We start from the raw sequence: 18704 nt of genomic DNA, 5'->3' as shown, positions 1-18704 counted from the left end.
TTACTCATATAAAAAGACATATGTGATGATGGTTGTAGGACTGGGGCCCAAAATTAGCAGACTCAAGTTCTATTTTCTTTTGCGTTTCCAATGAAGGTATATAACACAAACAACAGTGAAGCTGGGAATGTGAGACTCCAAAGTGGGGCTCTATGAAAAATATACTATAAAAACGGTATTAGGATAATTCTCCCCCAAAAATGCCATATCTCATGTAATTTATTTTCAAGCATCAATGGTAGTCCTTCATGCTCAAGCTGGTTTCTAAAAAGCCAAGCTGCATTATCTGCTTCCAACACATCACCACAAGTAATAAAGATCCCACATCCCAAGCTATGCCCTCAGTTATACCTGCACACGCCTCTGGTTTTCAAAGCAGCTAAAAGAGAAGGCCCAGGATACTTAAAACATAAGCTAGAGCTCTGGGATGAAAAGCATGGTAAGCCATGCCATTTTCCTGGCCCGGTGGAGGTCCCTTGTGCAAGGTTAGAGATAATAGCTAGGTACAGAGATCCCAAAACCCGAGGCATAATCGATCTAAGTTGCAGAGTTTTCTGTAAGCGGCATAGTTTAGATTGCTAGTGAACAAAACATACATTTGCACTTAAGCGAGGGGAAGGCGGGGACAAATCTTAGATGGGGCTCCACCATTTTAAAACCCATCCACGTGCACCAAGCGTCTGTTCTGTTACAGGTGCATCCTGGTTTTGTGTGACAAACTTTCTTCTGTTATGGTGACTGGTTTCTTAGTTTCATAGTTGGTCGGGTCGGAAGGGACCTGAGCAGATCATCAAGTCTGACCCCCTGCCATGGGCAGGAAAGGATGCTGGGGTCAAATGACCCCAACAAGGTGATTATCTAGCCTCCTTTTGAAGACCCCCAGGGGAAGAGTGAGCACCACTTCCCTTGGAAGTTGGTTCCAGCTCCAAGCCGCCCTGACTGTGAAGTAGTTCCTACGGATGTCTAATCTGAACCTACTCTCTGACAACTTGTGGCCATTATTCTTTGTTACTCCTGGTAGTGCTTGGGGGAACAGGGACTCTCCCATTCCCTGCTGGTCCCCCCTGGTACGTTTATAGATGGCCACCAGGTCCCCCCTCAGCCTTCTCTTGTGGAGGCTGAACAGGTTCAGGTCCCGTAGCCTCTCCTCGTAAGGCGTGGCCTGCTGCCCCCTGACCTTGCGAGTGGCCTCCTCTGGACCCTCTCCATGTTGTCCGCATATCTCCTGAAGTGCGGCGCCCAGAACTGGACGCAGTACTCCAACTGCGGCCTGACCAGTGTCGCATAGAGGGGGAGGATCACCTCCTTGGACCTGCTTGAGATGCATCTGTGGATGCACAACAAGGTACAGTTAGCCTTCCTGACCGCGTCCCCACATTGGCGGCCCATGTTCATCTTGGCATCAATAATGACTCCAAGATCCTTTTCTGCCTCTATGCTGATGAGAAGGGAGTTCCCCCGCCTGGAGGTATGCTGCTGATTCTTCCTCCCTAGGTGCAGCACCTTGCACTTGTCTGGGTTGAATCCCATCCTGTTCTCATCTGCCCACCCCTGTAACCTGTCCAGTAAAAGATTTTTTACCTGCCCAGTACCAGTAGAAGTGACCTTGGGAAAAAAAAACCTGCAGCATCCTTATAGGCTCGGCAGTGCTATGTTGGCTAGCACTATGGAAGAAAGAGACTTGGGGGTCATCATTGACCACAAGATGAACATGAGCCTGCAATGTGATGCTGTGGCTAGTAAAGCGAGCAAAATGCTGGCTTGCATCCATAGATGCTTCTCAAGCAAATCCCGGGACGTCATTCTCCCCCTGTACTCCGCCTTAGTGAGGCCGCAGCTGGAGTACTGCGTCCAGTTTTGGGCTCCACAATTCAAAAAGGATGTGGAGAAGCTTGAGAGAGTCCAGAGAAGAGCCACGCGCATGATCAGAGGTCAGGGAAGCAGACCCTACGATGACAGGCTGAGAGCCCTGGGGCTCTTTATCCTGGAAAAGCGCAGGCTCAGGGGTGATCTGATGGCCACCTACAAGTTTATCAGGGGTGACCACCAGTATCTAGGGGAACGTTTGTTCACCAGAGCGCCCCAAGGGATGACGAGGTCGAATGGTCACAAACTACTACAAGATCGTTTCAGGCTGGACATAAGGAAGAATTTCTTTACTGTCTGAGCCCCCAAGGTCTGGAACAGCCTGCCGCCAGAGGTTGTTCAAGCGCCTTCATTGAACACCTTCAAGATGAAACTGGATGCTTATCTTGCTGGGATCCTATGACCCCAGCTGACTTCCTGCCCTTAGGGCGGGGGGCTGGACTCGATGATCTTCCGAGGTCCCTTCCAGCCCTAATGTCTATGAAATATGAAAGTGAGAAAGCTTTATCAGGGATCAACCAAGACTGCCTGGTGCAAGGACCACTATAAACCAGCACTTCCCATTCTCAATATGAGATAAGCCTGGCATTTGCCAGAGACATGCGTATAGTAGGGAGGGCACATTTAAACAGAAATGAAAATGGTAAAAATCCACATACTGTATTCCCACTAGGGAGAACATGGCTAGTCTTGCCACTTAATATACAAGGGGGATATTCAGTTATTCTATTCCACCTACATTGAAGTATATATTTTAGATAGGTAAAATACATAGTCGTTTACAGAGGTTTTAAAGATCCAGGAGTGATGCACAAAAAGGAATATCATCTAGTACCCCCCACCTACACCAAATTGGTCTTGGGATGTTAGGAATATAAAGCCGTGAAAACCTGTTTTTGTCTCACAAGCCATAACTATGTGAAAAGCAGATGTGCTGAGCAAGACCATAACAAAACCAAAAAAATATGTATCACTCTTCAGGGGAGAACTGCATGGAAGGTGAAATTATTCAGTCACTTACTGTTATTGTTCCTGTGAGTTATTCCAATGTTCACAATTTGATTAATGTTCTTCCAAGAAATACTTAGCCAAATCACTCAGCCCTAGGAGGTAAACGTCGTACAAGACATTAAAACAATAAAAAAAAAAAAAGAACTCTTCCTATTTTTCCCAGGATCTCAACATAATATGACACGTAATAACCTGAAGTAAAAAAAAAAAAAAATTAGACTGCTAAGCTAGGTATTGGCAGAATCGAGGTGCTATGAAGGAAAGCTAACATTTTTAACAAAGCTTAGGTTTTAATTTAAAACGGAATTAAAAAAAATATAATGAATAAAAACTTTTCTCCTCGTTTGTTAATTGCAATGATATCCAGGGCTTTACCTTTGTCAACGTTATCTGTTCTGTAGGACTGGAAACTATCGGCACAACAGCGCTGTGATAGGACACTGGGAAAACAAGGCAATGTGGTGCAATAAGGCCTAGTTTTCAAGATGGCACATGATTTAACGAACAAGATTTTATGCAGGAAAAAAATAGGAACTTCTTATTAGATTGGAAAAGAATGGAGTACTTTTGGGGCATCCTTCTCTAGGCTCTGGTAAATTAAAGTTCTCCTGTATACCCCACAAGCTTTAGTTCTGATCTGACACCCTTCGGTCATCATAGGGCAGCTTGTACTCCCCACCTTCCTCCGCTGCAGAATGATTAGCAAATATAACACTAGTAAAGCTCACCCCATAACCTGAGGTGCCCACATACCTGGAAGCTTGGCAGTACTGTTTGAATCAGCCCTGTTACATTTTCTCAGCAAGTAGGCACTTAAATGTGTGCTATGGATGTAGACAGGCGTAATACTTAAGAGTGCAGACAGATGTAATGCTTAGAACATTCTAGGTACACATTAACCCCAAGAGTCTAGACATGCATGCCACTTTAGACCAGTTTAAACTTCCTGGAGGGTTTCAAATGCACACCGGGAACATCAAGTCCTATTTTGAGCCGGTTCCGTGTTATGTGTGGACACTGAGCATTGTGTGCCTAGCGCCTCAGTCCTCCAGACATCCCAAACTATACTGTTCCTCACCCCTCAAATCCATGCAGGTCAATGGGGCTGCTCTGGGGTACAACCAGGACTTGACTGTCCAACAATCTAGTCTCTACAGAGACCACAGGCACCTGCAGAGGTGGGGAAGCAGAAAGCTTCCATTTCAACTCCTTGCTAGGGACCCTAGCAGGGGGGTCCCAGGTTTATTTGGGGTGAGGAGGCAGCCAGATTGTGGGGGGGTCTCTTTAGCCCCCTGCTTGTGGTGGGTGGGTGGTTGTGCCTGTAACAGTACACACAACTGCTAGGGGGTGGGGGTAAGGCAGGAAACGGCCACTGTACAACAGGCACTTCACAGAGCAGAATGGCTGTCAAGTCCATGCTCATTGTGAAGTGAATTAGTGCATTACCTGTTAGTTGAAACTATGAAACTATGAATTGTTCCTCATCCTCTGCGCTGTACTCTTGCAGCCAGCCCTGCCACCACTGCACACACATCTCTAAAATTGCTGGCAATGCAAGGTACTTGAGTGGCTGAAAAAGCCAGGGACTTGTTGGGGACAGAGGAGGGGCAGAGCACCCAACTCCCTGGGAACCATAGGTGGGATTCACACAACTCCCAGCACCTGGCAACCCCTCCACTCCAGCCTCCTGCCCCAGTCTGAGCCTTCTTCCTCTCCAGGAACTGACCCCTGGCAGGCATGACGGTCTGGGTACTCTACCAACTCCTGGTGACATTTCAGCAGACGTGCAATGGCTAAAAGGTGAGATGTCTACTGAGAACCACGGGCAGTGCATGTGTGGACACCTCTGTCCAGGGTGGTAGTGAACTGGCTCCCAATCACTGACATTGTTGCAATGGCTCAAATGTTATCTCTGTGCACTGGGGCAGATCCAGGGGGGCGCAGTGGGGCATTTGCACCTCCCTTTGGTTCTTGGTCAACCCAGAGTTTAAAACCAACTGCCTGACAGTGGCAGCAGCATTTCTAGTTAGGCATCAGTGAGGGTTCATGACTTATTGTAACCTACCTGATCCTTTCTAAACTCTTTAATCTACAGGTGTTAATGATCCCCTCTTCCTTTTAGTGGTCTTGATGTTCCACCAATCAAGCTGCCCTTTGTTCTGAAATTCTGCTGTCTGTTAGCTGCTCCTGGTAACGAAGTTCCCATTTCACAGCCTTGCGGACTGTTATAAATAATTCCAACAAAGTTATATTTGTTTGTGCTTCAATCTTGAACTGAATCATTCAGCCCTAGCCCCTGGCATATTTGTAAAGCTTCTAGTTTATGTTTAACCAAAGAAAAATGTGTGTTGTATATGTGATGATGCACCTCACCATCTGCACGCCCCCCTTTTCAAAATCCTAGATGTGCCCATGTCTGGGAGCACCTTTAGACTGCTTTACATGTGGTTTCAACTGCAAGCGTCCAGATGTACAAGCCAATTTAGAACAGTTTAAACCCCCTGGAGCATTCTAAAAGTCTATCTGGATAATCAGGTTTTATTTTGAACCAGTTCAGTTTTATGTGCAGACACTAAACCCTTCACGGCTAGTGTCTGGTTGGTCCTTCATGCATCCTGCACTGCACCACTCCTCCCCCAGTCCTCGCACAGCAACTGGCTACTCCACTTTGTCAGTCTGTGCCATCCCAGGCTGATTTGGGATGGAGATTGGCTAGGTAGGTATAGGAGTTACCCCTGCTTTTGCATTCACAGGGAACTGCTCAAGATCTCCACTGCTCTTCCATCGCATTTTTCCCTAAGCCATTGATCAATCTCAATCCATTCCTAACTCTGCCCATCACCTGGCCACCCCTAGGGGAAGTCTTCATAAGGCAGAAGCCTAAGCCAGAGATCTTGGACAGCCACCCAAAGCACCCAGCCTCCCAAGACTGGAGAAACAGGTGTCTAGCCAGCCACCCTTCCCAACCAACCGGCTATCCCTGAACACCAGAGACCAGCTGTGATGAACTGAACCCTGGTACAATGCCAGGACTCGAAGTAAACTGATGAGCAGCTTGGGGGAAGAGTGCTCTTTAGAAGCCATGAAAGCTCTGGCAGAGCCAGAACACCCATCTCCTGGGAACTCAGAAGCAGGGGTCTTCCCCGCACACACATACACATGGGCACCCCGAGTCAGGGTACCACTACAAAGATTCTGGGGAAATGCAAGAATGGTCATTATTGAATTCAGTTGCTTTTCACTGAACTCAATTTTAGTTAGAAGGGGATCAGAAAATTGCAATTGCAGGCAACTAACATCACAGGCTTCCTTGATGTCAGCCACACCAGGGTCTTCCTTCTCTGCTTGGGGAATACTGGAAAAACTGGGGCACTTGTCACTGGAAGGTATGCTGTGCAGGATACTCACTGGATACCACACTCTGGTGGTGGTTTAACGGCACTGCAATGCCTAAAAGTTGACCATTCTTCTTAAAACCCTTGGTACTGTACTTGGGGACACCTCTAAACCCCCAAAATTGTGAGCTGGTTCCCAATCCATGACATTTCCGGAACGGTTCAAAGGGTATGTCTACTTGTACCATATGTCTCTACCACAAAGATTCACATTAGACTTAAAAAAATGCATACTAAAGGTGATGAGAAAGATTCATTTAAAAAAAATCAAGGCATTACAGGAGTCACCTAAGATTAGGAATATCCTTCTGAGAAACTTGAGATATCATTTTCTTTAGATTTAAATGTCAAGCATTCTTTTCCAATGAACCTCAACTAAAGCACAGCAGTTTCACCTGTGCAAATGCATTTTGCAAAAAAAACCAAAGTCAGCTGGTCTCAGTTTGTACCTTCTTAAGCACAGTGCCAATTTTTGTGTAGTTTTATGACTCCATCTTGTATAAAAAACCATGGAAGCTCAGTGAGTTTCTGTAGGTTTGCAGCACTCAAAGATTGCATTTCAAGTCATATATTTGAATAAAATCCATTATTTTATACAACATTTTGTATCGGTTAATCCAATGGAAATGTCAAAAAAATCTTAGGCCTTCTACTGCACTCTAAGTGGTAGTTTAGTAGTGGCGCAGTATACCTCTGCACAGGTAGAGTCTGAGAAGGACCCGAGTCAAACAGCCACAACACACTAACCGTAATGCTTAGGTTCCTGTTCCATTACACACATATTGATCTGTCCTGCATTGTAACAATATTAAAATATTTCCCTGACACCGCTCAGCTTGTAAGTGTGTAATCAAAGGGCAGCAAGTATAATGACTATGAATCAATAAAGAAGCCGTTTTGCAGACCAATAAGTGCCAAAGTAAAGCTTGCAAATGCCAAAGTCATGGAGATGGGGGCAATGATAGAACAGATGGATGTCCATATGCAAAAAAAATTCTAGCTAGACCCCTGCTCTCCACTGATTAACAAAGTACAAATGGCTAGGCAGCCATATGGAAGCACTTTAATTTGCATGCTTTGGGATTTCAGTGATACATATGATATGCAGAACAACAATCATTTACATAAATAGCCTTTGGAAGGCCAGTTTTCAACAGCAGAATTCATGAGAAAAATATTGTGAGCCTTTTATTATTTCCAAAGTAAACTACAGTGAATGAAAGAAGGGAAAAAAGATAGGCATAAAATGATGAATTTTCAGCTGCAAAAGCATGTACATACCCATTCCGTTCACAATACCAACAGCTATGCATTTATTTATATCCTTACTACTTTGAAAATGCACCCTTTAGCCTTTATAACCTAGCTTGTTATTTCCTTATTACATTTAGTTCAGTGATCGTGTCTCAATATAGAAGCTGTATAAAATAAAATGTATCACAGAAAATAAAGCAAAATAAAAGGCTCTCTCAATAAATATGCCATCCACAAGCAGGTAACAAAAGCAAAGCTAGAGAGTTTAATTCCACAAGAAAGAAAGGCATTTTTAGTCCCAGGGATTTAAGAAGGCCACGTGTTATAGAAAGTCAGTCCTACCTCACAGGAACAACAATGGAGAAGACTCTTGAACCAACTACCGGGAGAGCCTACGAAGTAACACAAAAAGGAAGACTGCTGAATGAGCAAGGATGTTGTGTTGGAGAGAGAGAGGACAAGAGAGAAAGGGGGGGGCTGATTCTCCATTAAGAGTAAAGCATTACCAAATGGGAGCGGTAACATGTTTTACATTTGCTTGCAAACAGTTTTCACAGGTAGAAATGTAGCGATACCTCAAATGCAAAACAGCAGAGAATGACCTGGTTTTGACTCAGCCTCATTCATTTCAGAGAAACGAGAAGCGAAACAGAGCTTCATCGAAGACATCTGTTACTTTTTGAAACTGACGGGATTAAGTGTCGTTCAATTCAACTAGTTGGGTCAAGCCTGCATCCAGTATTTGATTTCCCGACGCATAAGAATAGAACGGCTTTCTAACACGAAATTTAGAAAAACGAATTTTGATCATAGATCCACACAGCGTAAGCACCCTTTATTATGGTACCGAAAACAAAAACACAGCCAAGTGCAAAGCCTATATTTTTATCAAGAGGAAGGCTTTAAATAAACTGAGAACAACAATGTCAAATGTGTGCATCTAAAGCTAGGTGCCTAGACCCATATTTAGTCACCTAAATACTTTAAGTGGCTTAAGTTACAGATATTCTGAGTAAATGCAGCGCCTGTTGCCTTCAATACTACTTGCTTTATAGATCAAAGTATATACTTATAACACATGGCAAACCTTATCAGATTACTAGAGAACATATTTAGGAAATTCACTGTTTTACTGAAACGATAAAATATGATAAAATGTACACATAATACATCTTACAAGGAGGCAGCTAGCTAATGATCAACAGGAAATGTATCAACTTCAAAAGAGTTAGTATTTAATTGTATAAAAAGAGGAAAGACTGGGTAATTCTGGGAACTGTATTCAGTAATTGAGGCTCCCTGTCTGGCTTTTTAGTTCAATTGCAAGTGAGCAGCAGTGACTGAAAGTGATAACCATTTCAAAACTGTTTGGTAGTCTGTGTGCAATGAATTTGTAGTTGGTCCAGTTCCAAGTGGATAGGTGAATCATACCACAACCCCTCCCCCCAATTTTCACTAACTGGCACGTTGGATATCTTAGCAGAGATACCAGAGGTAGTAAAAAATGGGCGGCCAAAGATTTATAAAAGCAGGAATTTTAAGGCCATTATGCATAGCTTGGTCAATTCAGCATAACAAGAAAACCCCAGGTATTTTAACTAAGGCAAATAATTATCTTTACAGAAACAAAATACTTTTGGAGAAAAATCTAGTAAAGCAAGTCCTAAAGAAGAATAAATTGCTTGAATTTAAAACCAACTATATTAAAATTAGGAAAAACATCACCCTTGCTGTTAAATATTTGTAACGTAAACACTGAAACTAACTTCAAGGGGAAGAGGCAGATATTCCATCTCTTGAAGTTCCTACCTTAAGACTGAATGCCTCTCTGGAAAGATATTTAATTCAAACAAAATTTACTGAACTAGCTACAGATGCTTTTATCTTCTATGGCCTGTGATATATAGCACACAGACAAAGTGATTTAACTGCAGTGACATATAATACAAGCAAGTTCAAAAATGGATTAGACAAATTCATGGAGAACAGGTACATTAACAGCTATTAAAGAGAAAAAGCAGGGCTGTAACTTCTGACAACCCTAAATGAATGGTGGTTGATACCAGGAAGAATATGACAGGCAATGGGTTACACTAGCCATGCCTTGTATATATACTTTCCCTTTAAAGCATCTACTACTGCCATTGATGAACCCCTCTGTGGACCAAGATCTTATAGCAGTAGAGAGGCATTTGTGTCCCAACGATCCTTATGGCTATATCGCCCGGAGTCTCACGCTCCTGGCAGGGTCACCAATGATAAACAGGACCAAAGGGAGGTTCCACACAAACAACGGCCCAACTAGAAGTCCTCAACAGTGGATCAAGTGGAAGAAGATGTCAGGATCCCAACAGCTGTAAATACGGAAGAATTCTGCAGCAAGATGGTGGTCTACTGTTGTCTAAGGCTCTCCCTTTCCACAGGGCCTAGATCTCTACCTTGTCAAGATTGTGTGGTTGCTGTTTCCTCACACCAGCTTTCTCAAGTTAAAGTCATGCACAGGCTTCTACGACAGGAAACAGCATGCTATCCTGCACCAGTCTCCAAAAGCCCTGCAGTGATGGACCAATAGTTACAGAGACAGGACTAGTGAATCCAGCAATCTCTAGCTATGAATCTGCCCATAGGCGGTGGTAGCCTGATGGTTGTCTCCAGAGCTGTCCCTTGGAGGGGGGGTCCCAAATGGGGCAACCCCCCCCGGCCCTGCCCTTTGGAGGACCCGTGCCCGAGGGTGCCACCACTCCGCACAGCCACAGTTGGTTTTGCACTCCGGGTCCTTGCCTCCCTCCTGGTCCAGTCACTCGCCACCCTTTCCCCTCCACTCCAGCCTCTCACCACCCCCACCCCCACCACCCACATAGGCCCCATACAGGCTGATATGCCCCAGGCAGCTGCTACCATGACTGAGCACTCCTATGGGGGAAAGGGGTTAGAAAAGGTGCCCTGAACCTAGGCTACCTTATCTGCTCCTGGTTGGAAAACGGCATCTAGTGCAATCACACTCTGTGTGGTCAAAAACATCACAAGACAACAATGATTTCCGCAACACAGAATATTCACCCCTAGCCAAGATGATGGAAGAGCAAAAAGAACCACCACCATCTCCAAAGAACTAGTGAGATACAACATCACCATTGCAGTTGTGAGTGATACAAGATGACTGGATGAGGGTCATTACAGAAGGAGTGTGCAGGGTATACTTCTTCTGGAAGGGGACACTGGCCCAGGACAGACATGCTCATGGCACTGGCTTCACCATCAAGAATCAGCTTGTCAGCCAACTTACGGAGCTCCTTGTGGGCATTAATGCATGTCCTACGACCCTCTGTCTTAGGCTCAGCAACAACCAGTACACCACCATCATCAGTGTGTACACGACGCAATGCTTCATACTGATGGTGGTGTCAAAGAACAGTTCTACTCCAACCTTGACTGAATTCAGACTAATAGTCACAAGGACAAGATCATTCTCCTCAGTGACTTCAACACCAGAGTCAGACATGACCTGTAACTGTGGGGTGGCACAACTGGGAAAGAAGAAGTAGGGAGAGCCAACTCTTCTTAAGCAAATATTCAGATTGTGGTCTTATCATCATGGACACCATTTTAAGACAGAGTAACAAGTACAAAACCACTTGGAGACATCCTCACTTTAAGCAGTGGCATCTCCTCAACTATGTTATTGTTAAAGCATGTGATCAAATGGATGTTCATATCACACGAGCCATGCGAGGAAGCAACGACTGCTGGACAGATCACCATTTTGTCAGATCCATTATGAATATCCAGCTTGCTCTGAAACACTGAAAACAGCCAAAAATGATGCAAAGGACCCTCATCACCAAATCTCTTCAAGACCACCAGATCTGTAAGGAACTCCAACAGAGTTCCTTATGTTAAAAGCTCTCTGCCCTGTCTACAAATGAAGGCAACATTGAGAAACTCTGGAAGGGGTCCACATGGCCTGTGCTGGCTCCATTGGCTATACCACTCGTTGACACCAAGGTTGGTTCAATGAGAGCAAGCCTGAGATCCCAGTCCTCCTCAACTAGAAGAGAAGGGTTAACTCTTTGGAAGATGGCACCTTGACACCATCTCAGCAGAAGGAGATGCATCAGCTCCTCAAAGCTGAACCTCAAAGGGGGATCCAGGAAACCAAAATCAGTGGTGGCAAGATAAAGTCAAAGATATCCACGTCTATGCTGATAAACATGACATGCATAGACTTCTCCAGGCAATGAAAGCTATCTACAGCCCAGCTTCCCAACCATCGCAGGATGGCTCTATGCTCCTCAAAGACGATGAATGTATCCAAGCTAGATGGATAGGGCACTTTGAGGCACTCCTGAACCATGAGTTGACTGTGGCAGATACCACCACTGAGTTCACTCCCTAACACCCTGAAAGGGGATCCCTCATCAACCCTCCTAGCCTAGAAGTCTGGCGTGCCATCAAGGAAACCAAGAACAAGAAGGATACGGGACCAGATGGCATACCTGAAATCTACCAAGTGGGTTGAGAAGAACAAGTACTGAGATTCCACAGATTTATTCTATGATTTTGGAACAACAAAAATATCTCTGGGGATCTGAGGAATGCCAACATTATGACTAACTTCAAGTAACAGATAATGTCCCACCTCCCTATATAATAGAGTCCTTTCAGGTCAAGGGAGGGGTGATATGGAGAAGGACACACCGCTGTCCATGCTGGACCTGTAATGAGGACGTAGGACTGCAATGGCATAGTTATCAACTAGTATTATACAAATGTATACGTCTACCACTTCTCTTTTTGAGGATTTTTCTTTTTTGGGATTTTTTTCCCTCATGCATTCAAACATAAGAAAACATGTAGCAGCCATATATACCTATTTGGAAAATGATTTAAATAATTTTCCTTTCATAAAGATTATTGGACTAGAAAATGACTACAGTGTTGGTATGGAGGCTGCAGTCTGAGTGCAGAGACACTTTTTACTATGCAAGTATGTTGTTAGCAGCTAGTATCACTTGACTCATAGGTACCTGCCCATGCAGCTCAATGATTCCTGTACCATGTGCCAACTGATTAACTATTACTAAGCATGAGAGAAAGGAGAAAGTCCAGAAACTGCCATGCATTGGTTTCTTTGCTACTCTGCATACTCTACACATGAATGGTTAAAAAAAAATATTCAAGTGTTAGAGTCAGCTAATTAAAAAAAAAAAAGGGACATGAGTTGAAGGACCTAAAAATGCCTGCTTTCCTTATTGACATATAAAAGGTGTGTTGGTATGTGGAGAGGGGAGAGGAGCCTAGGGAGACATTTCCACCCCCAGGAGAAATCAGTGCATGAGAAAGGCAAGATTGCAAGGTTAAGCTTCCCTTCATTTGCTTCTCCCTTAATATAATCCTATTTTGAAATTTCCAGAGGCCCACCGATACTGCAACGTAAGTGACTGGCTACCCATGGCAAGTCAGTTTTTAGCTTGCCCGACAATACTGTATTGTTGTGCTAGCAGCTTTCTGTTGTACATTAAATGTATTTATTATTTACAACCTGCACCTATACAGTATGATTTTATAATCCTAGAGCACTGACTTTTTTAAGTAAAGCTTTACAACAAATCTACTCCATTTTGTAAGAGTTTCAAAGAGTTGTTCAACTTTCTTTACTGGTATACAGTTATATTTATGTGGTTTATTCACACCAATCGACATCAGATACCTGAATATACATACAGCCATTCAAATGTGTGCACATTATGTCTTCACATGTAAATCAAACATATGCCACTTCATGCACGTAAATGTATGTGCACAGGTTTCCAAAAGCAACTCTTCCTACCAGCAAGGAAGATTATTTCAGAGAGGGGTGTGAATTCATTGCAGCACTCAACACTTAGGTCAAAAACACAATTACTTGGCAATGCCAGAAGGTCTTAACCTTGAAAGGCTTTTAACAAGTGGTTTATTTTGGGGGGAAGGCAAGAACATACGAAGTAGTTAACAATATTTTCACTGCACCCATAAATTGATAAACTCTGCCTGGCTTGCAACTAACTGGCTATGCTACAGACGAGTCCATGCGCATTCCCAGTTACAGCCAGGACTGGTGACCGCAATGCATATGCAGTATGATCATTAAAACTAATAAGCAGAGGTAAAATAAGGCCCCTCTATACATGCAGGTAAAGGTGCAATGGGATCTAATGTGTGATTCACAAAATCGCACCTCTTGCCATGCTACGTGTGCATGGCAGAAGGCATGATTGTGGGATTGCGCATCAGATCCCACAGTGTCTTATTGCCAGTGCAGGTGGATCACTTGCCCTGGATGATCCATGTACCCCCAGGATGTGGAGATCATAGCTATGCCCTGCAGCTGCCAGGACCCAGCTGGATCCCAGCACCAGGAGATACACTGCGGGGACCTAAAATCCATAGCTGTAAGACTGGGTCCCAGCAGCTACAGGGTGTTGCCAGGACCCAGAGTTCACAGCTGCTGGGGCTGAGAGTCCTCTCAGTTGTGGGGTTTGCAGCCTTGGCCAGGCAAGGTGCACCCCTGTGACTGGGGGCACACAGTTGCTCGGACTTCCAGCAGCAGGGGAGCCCCTGGTACATGTACAAATTAAAACTCAAAAGCAACCAGCTATAAAGTCAGTACAGGTTTGAGGTCTAACTTCATGGCTGGTTGGAGCTTTTTATCATGCAATAACTATTTTGCGTGTGCAGCTGGTCTCAAGGTAATTGCACAGTTAACACCGTGATACCTGTAATGTGTAGAAGGGGCCTAATATATGCAGGCAATTTTATCAATGGGAAGAGAATATTCCCCAAAGTCCAATTTAATTGTAGTTATCACATACTTACTTACAGAAGTTTTTCTTTTTTGCTTTGTTTTTTCCCCACAGATCCTGGGCATCCATTCTCGCTACCCAGCGCATGCTACCAAATGATGCCCCACAACTCAACAGCTGAGAAGACAAAACTTTCAGAGACCTCCACTACAGATCCATAGGAGCCCAAGTATATCCCCCTCCTGTAGTGCTGCTTACAAATGTAGCACGTTACTGTTTTGTACTCTTTGCTTTCACGTAGAAGTAAAATGTGATGGAAGGAAACAATCTGAAGATGAGCCAACACTGATTTTCCAAGGAAAAGCGCTCAGGGCTTCTATATACACATGCAGGGAGCCTGCTCTGATTGATCTGCTCTGCACTCCATTGATCGGGTCTGTCGGAGCCTGGAAATTAACGCGCTCCCCCAGCCTCCAGCGTTACGTCCATCAATGTCCCCGCGCTGAAAAATGGCGGCGGGGTGCTTTGAACAAAAGCTTGTCAAACGAGCTTTAGTTCAAAGCGCCCTGGTGCCATTCTTTCAGTACATCATCCATAGCTCTACACTGGTACCACTTGCTCAACGCTTCCACCTCTCAGGGCTTCAGATGAAATGGGATCTGAATTTGCAGGACTCTTTAGCCCCGATGTGTCAGAGGCACCTCACCTGCCCTCTTCTTGCAGTCCACAACGTCTCTGATAAGACCATTCTGCTGCATACTTGACCACAGTGTTATTATTGCTGTTATTTTTAATCAATCGCCACAGGAAAGTCCCAAGGTTGTAACTGCCTTATTTGGACTCCATTTGCAACATATGCAGAGTCACAGTGGCCTGGTCACAAGAAGACCATATACAAATAAAATATGCTGTTGCTAAGAATACGTATTTCTTTCTATTGGAGGGGCACTAGCCATGTTACCCATGTGCTGCATATGACTGATAAATCACATACCGTTGTACTTATAGGTCCTGCAGCTTAAGGAAGGGGCTAAATAAATGAGAAAAAGATTCTTTCCATCTGGACTGCCAAATGCTGAACCTCTGTTTTTGTTACTTGGAGACAAGCAGTTGTGTTTCTGTTTTTGCTGAAGATGCTCAGAATGTGTGGAATATAAGACGTGACTGGACGGCATCCATGTGGCACCATGTATTTTAGTCTGATTTTCCTTCTGTGCTAAGCAGAGAGGCCCTTTTGAGAGAGATCGTCGGAGTATGCAATCAATGGCACCATCAAGCAACGTGCAAAAGCTCTATGATCTGGCAACGTAAGCTGAACAAATAATTAAGAATATCGCAGTCCAGGTAATGCGTGGCCAGTACCTACTGGCTCGCTCTCTCTCCATGAAACACTCTCCTCTTCCAGATGGATTAATTTTTAAAGACAACTTGCCTTTCTTTTCCAGCGGGGAAAGTGTGGGGACAGATTTCCAAAAATAGGACAGCCTGTCATAACTGCTAACTGTCACCCGGTACTGAGATCAGAGCTGATTTCTCTGGGAGGAGGTTTAAAACAGGGGGGTAGGTAAGGAAGAAAGGAGGCAGAATAATTCCTCTTTCCATACTGTGGCCAAGAAGAAAATGAACAGACAGGCTGCAATCAATCACAGATTAAGGCCCAAGCCAAAAATCAGTCAATCCAAATAAAAATAAATAAATAGCCCTGCATTAACAGCTTATTATCAATTATTAACAGAACTGCTATGTTCTGTCATGTTAAAAGTGATGCCCCGATGTACTTTGCTGCCTAAGGTCTCTCTGGGACAAATATAAGTTTATTGCCTGTTTAAACAAATTGATCCAGCAAATTAAACCAAAATGCTCTTTAAATTCAATTTTCAAATGCTGTCCTAAAAAAGCCCCTGTGCTTATGTTCTCTGCAGTAAACAGATACACTTAAGTCACAAGATAATTAATAAATAAATGCGTTTAGTCTTTTATGAGACGGGGTGCAATTCAGATTATCCCAATTGAAAGGCTATTAAAAAAAAGAAACCTTTTCCATTCAGAGCTAAATCTGATGAATGCTCAACTTTGAAAGTTATTGGGGGGAAGATGAGAGCAAAAAGAAACTACAATTGAATCATCATTAAAAGAAGAAAGATTTAATCTTATTCAACTGGGATCTTACTTCTGTGCAACTAACATTCATTTTATAAACAGGACTGAAGTGGAATATTTGAAAAGAATCTTATTAAGAAAGTCTTCATCATGCATGCTGGTCTTTTCCCTCTTGCACACAGGAAATGCATCTTATCCGTATAATCTTTCCCAATAATGGACTAATTTTGTTTCATTGTCTGACTCGCATGCTGCTGTGAAACATTGAAGACTTGGTTCATTAAGCAGGAACACCAGGTGTTTTCTCATGCATCTGTGTAAAATGCTAATAATACAATCTCAACATCAGGACAAAGAAAAAGAGATGATGCAAAACTGTATCTCTTTACTAATTCATGAGTTTCATTTTGCTCTTCAAGCCCATATTGCAGCTTATTTGCCAGCAGATACGCTTCTTAATAGAACCGTGAAACGTCACTTTAATAAGGCTGAACGTCTGAAGCCAAGGAAGATTATTAGTAGCAGTTCTTTGAACTGCATTTATATCCAGTAACAACTCAATCCTGGCTCTAGGCACAGCACGCATGCAGTGCAAATTTGGGCACTAGCCCCAAAAAGCTCCTCTTTAGTGTATCTATCTAAAATATTTCTGTAAAACTGTTAAATAATGAACCTGCTTTATACCCAAGAACACTACGTACTGATCCAAAATAGCATTTCTCTCAAATCCCAATAGCACAGAACAAAAATATTTATTTATTAAGCTTTCGAGTATTATCTGTGCAGTGGTGAAAAATGACTGGACCCAGTTGGCAGAACAGCATACTGAAGTAGAGCAATTAAATGATTTGCCCAAGATCGTCGAGTCAAAGGAAAAACCAGGCACATAACTCAAGAGGTCCATCTCCCAGGCCACTGCTTTAGTTGGCTGAACCAATGGCGTCCATGCACCCAGTGGCTTGTTAACTTACTGCCAGTGGCTCTGTGTGATCAAGGGTTTCTTACCGGACGTCCACATCTCTCCTGCTATCACGAAGATGACAACACTTGCAGCTATATGCTAGAGTTTCTTTTTTTGGACTGGAACATACTTGCCATAATTCACCAGTGGATGTGTATACTCTGGTTAACCATGACTGCTCGTGGTGCGCCTGAGTGTCACTGGCCTAACCCAGACTCGTTCCTGTATTAAGGCAAGTAAAAAAAAATCCTGGAACTAATAACAGAGACTTTGGGGGGCTTTTTTTTAAGGCCATATTAAACGTTAAGCAAGCAGCTCTTTACAATTCAGAGGAAGACCAATTGGATGGCAATGGTACCGAGATTAGATGCCGGAGAGCTAGGTTCACTCCTCAGCACCGCCATGCAATTCCCAGGAGATTTCCAAGAAGCCGCCAGAATGAATGACAGTCACATCCGTATCTCCATTCATCATTAATATAGGAGTGATACTTCCAACATGTGACTGCCTTATCTATTTAGACTACAAACTCTTCAGGGAAACCTCTGTGTTTATACAACACCTCTTACGATGAGGCTACAATCCCCGTCCAGGCCAATTAGGCACTAACCTTACCATCAGCATAAATAGCTCTTAGCATAATCCTAGTGCTCATAACTCTGCATTCCCCACCACTAATTTCATCTGATGAAGGGTGACTTCAAACCTTTACTTCATTATTTTATTAGTTATTTATTTAAATTACAGCAATGGAGCTTCCCTCAAATGTTCCTGTCCACAAGGAAATGTTCAGCCCCTCTGATCTTATCCTACAAGTGCTCGTTAGGGCTTTCTGGTGCTCTTTTTATGTTGGCTGGATAGTACATTTACAGAGGAAAAGGACTGTGCTAATAATATAATGGCAACTTCCTGTAAACTGGCAAGCCATGCACAGACACAAATTATTTAGAAAGTAAAATACCCAAGATGTGTATAAAGAAGGAAAACAGCCCATAAGAAAATGATGATGAACTTTGCTGCTAGAATTATAATGCCAAGTGTTTTGCTGCCTAAACAGGCTTCTTTGAAAACTCGGCACTTTATCTCAAATACGCAAGTGAATGATACATTATTGAAACTTTGAAAGTTTCTATCAACCTCTTTCTTTAGAGCACCAGTAATAAGTCAATGGCAAGACTGATTCTGTGATACTTGACCCTGACGGGAACAGACTGAAAACACTCAACACATTTTGCAGGCATCATCAAATAACTCTCAGATGGAAATGGGCTTCTAACAATTTGAGACAAGCTATAGCAAACCTACAGCTAGAGTTGTTCTGTGGTCCAATGATAG

At 43.5% G+C, this 18704-nt stretch overlaps 1 protein-coding gene across 5 annotated transcripts in view; it reads right to left on the bottom strand.

Annotated features, from left to right (window-relative positions):
* Positions 1–18704, bottom strand: part of TRAPPC9 (trafficking protein particle complex subunit 9) — an 839741-nt gene that overhangs the window by 177013 nt on the left and 644024 nt on the right. The window lies entirely within an intron of this gene.

This window comes from Alligator mississippiensis, chromosome 3, assembly GCF_030867095.1.
Source record: "Alligator mississippiensis isolate rAllMis1 chromosome 3, rAllMis1, whole genome shotgun sequence".
Taxonomy (NCBI): domain Eukaryota; kingdom Metazoa; phylum Chordata; order Crocodylia; family Alligatoridae; genus Alligator; species Alligator mississippiensis.
Note: the sequence above shows the minus strand (reverse complement) of the source record. Positions and strands in the feature narration are given on the sequence as shown.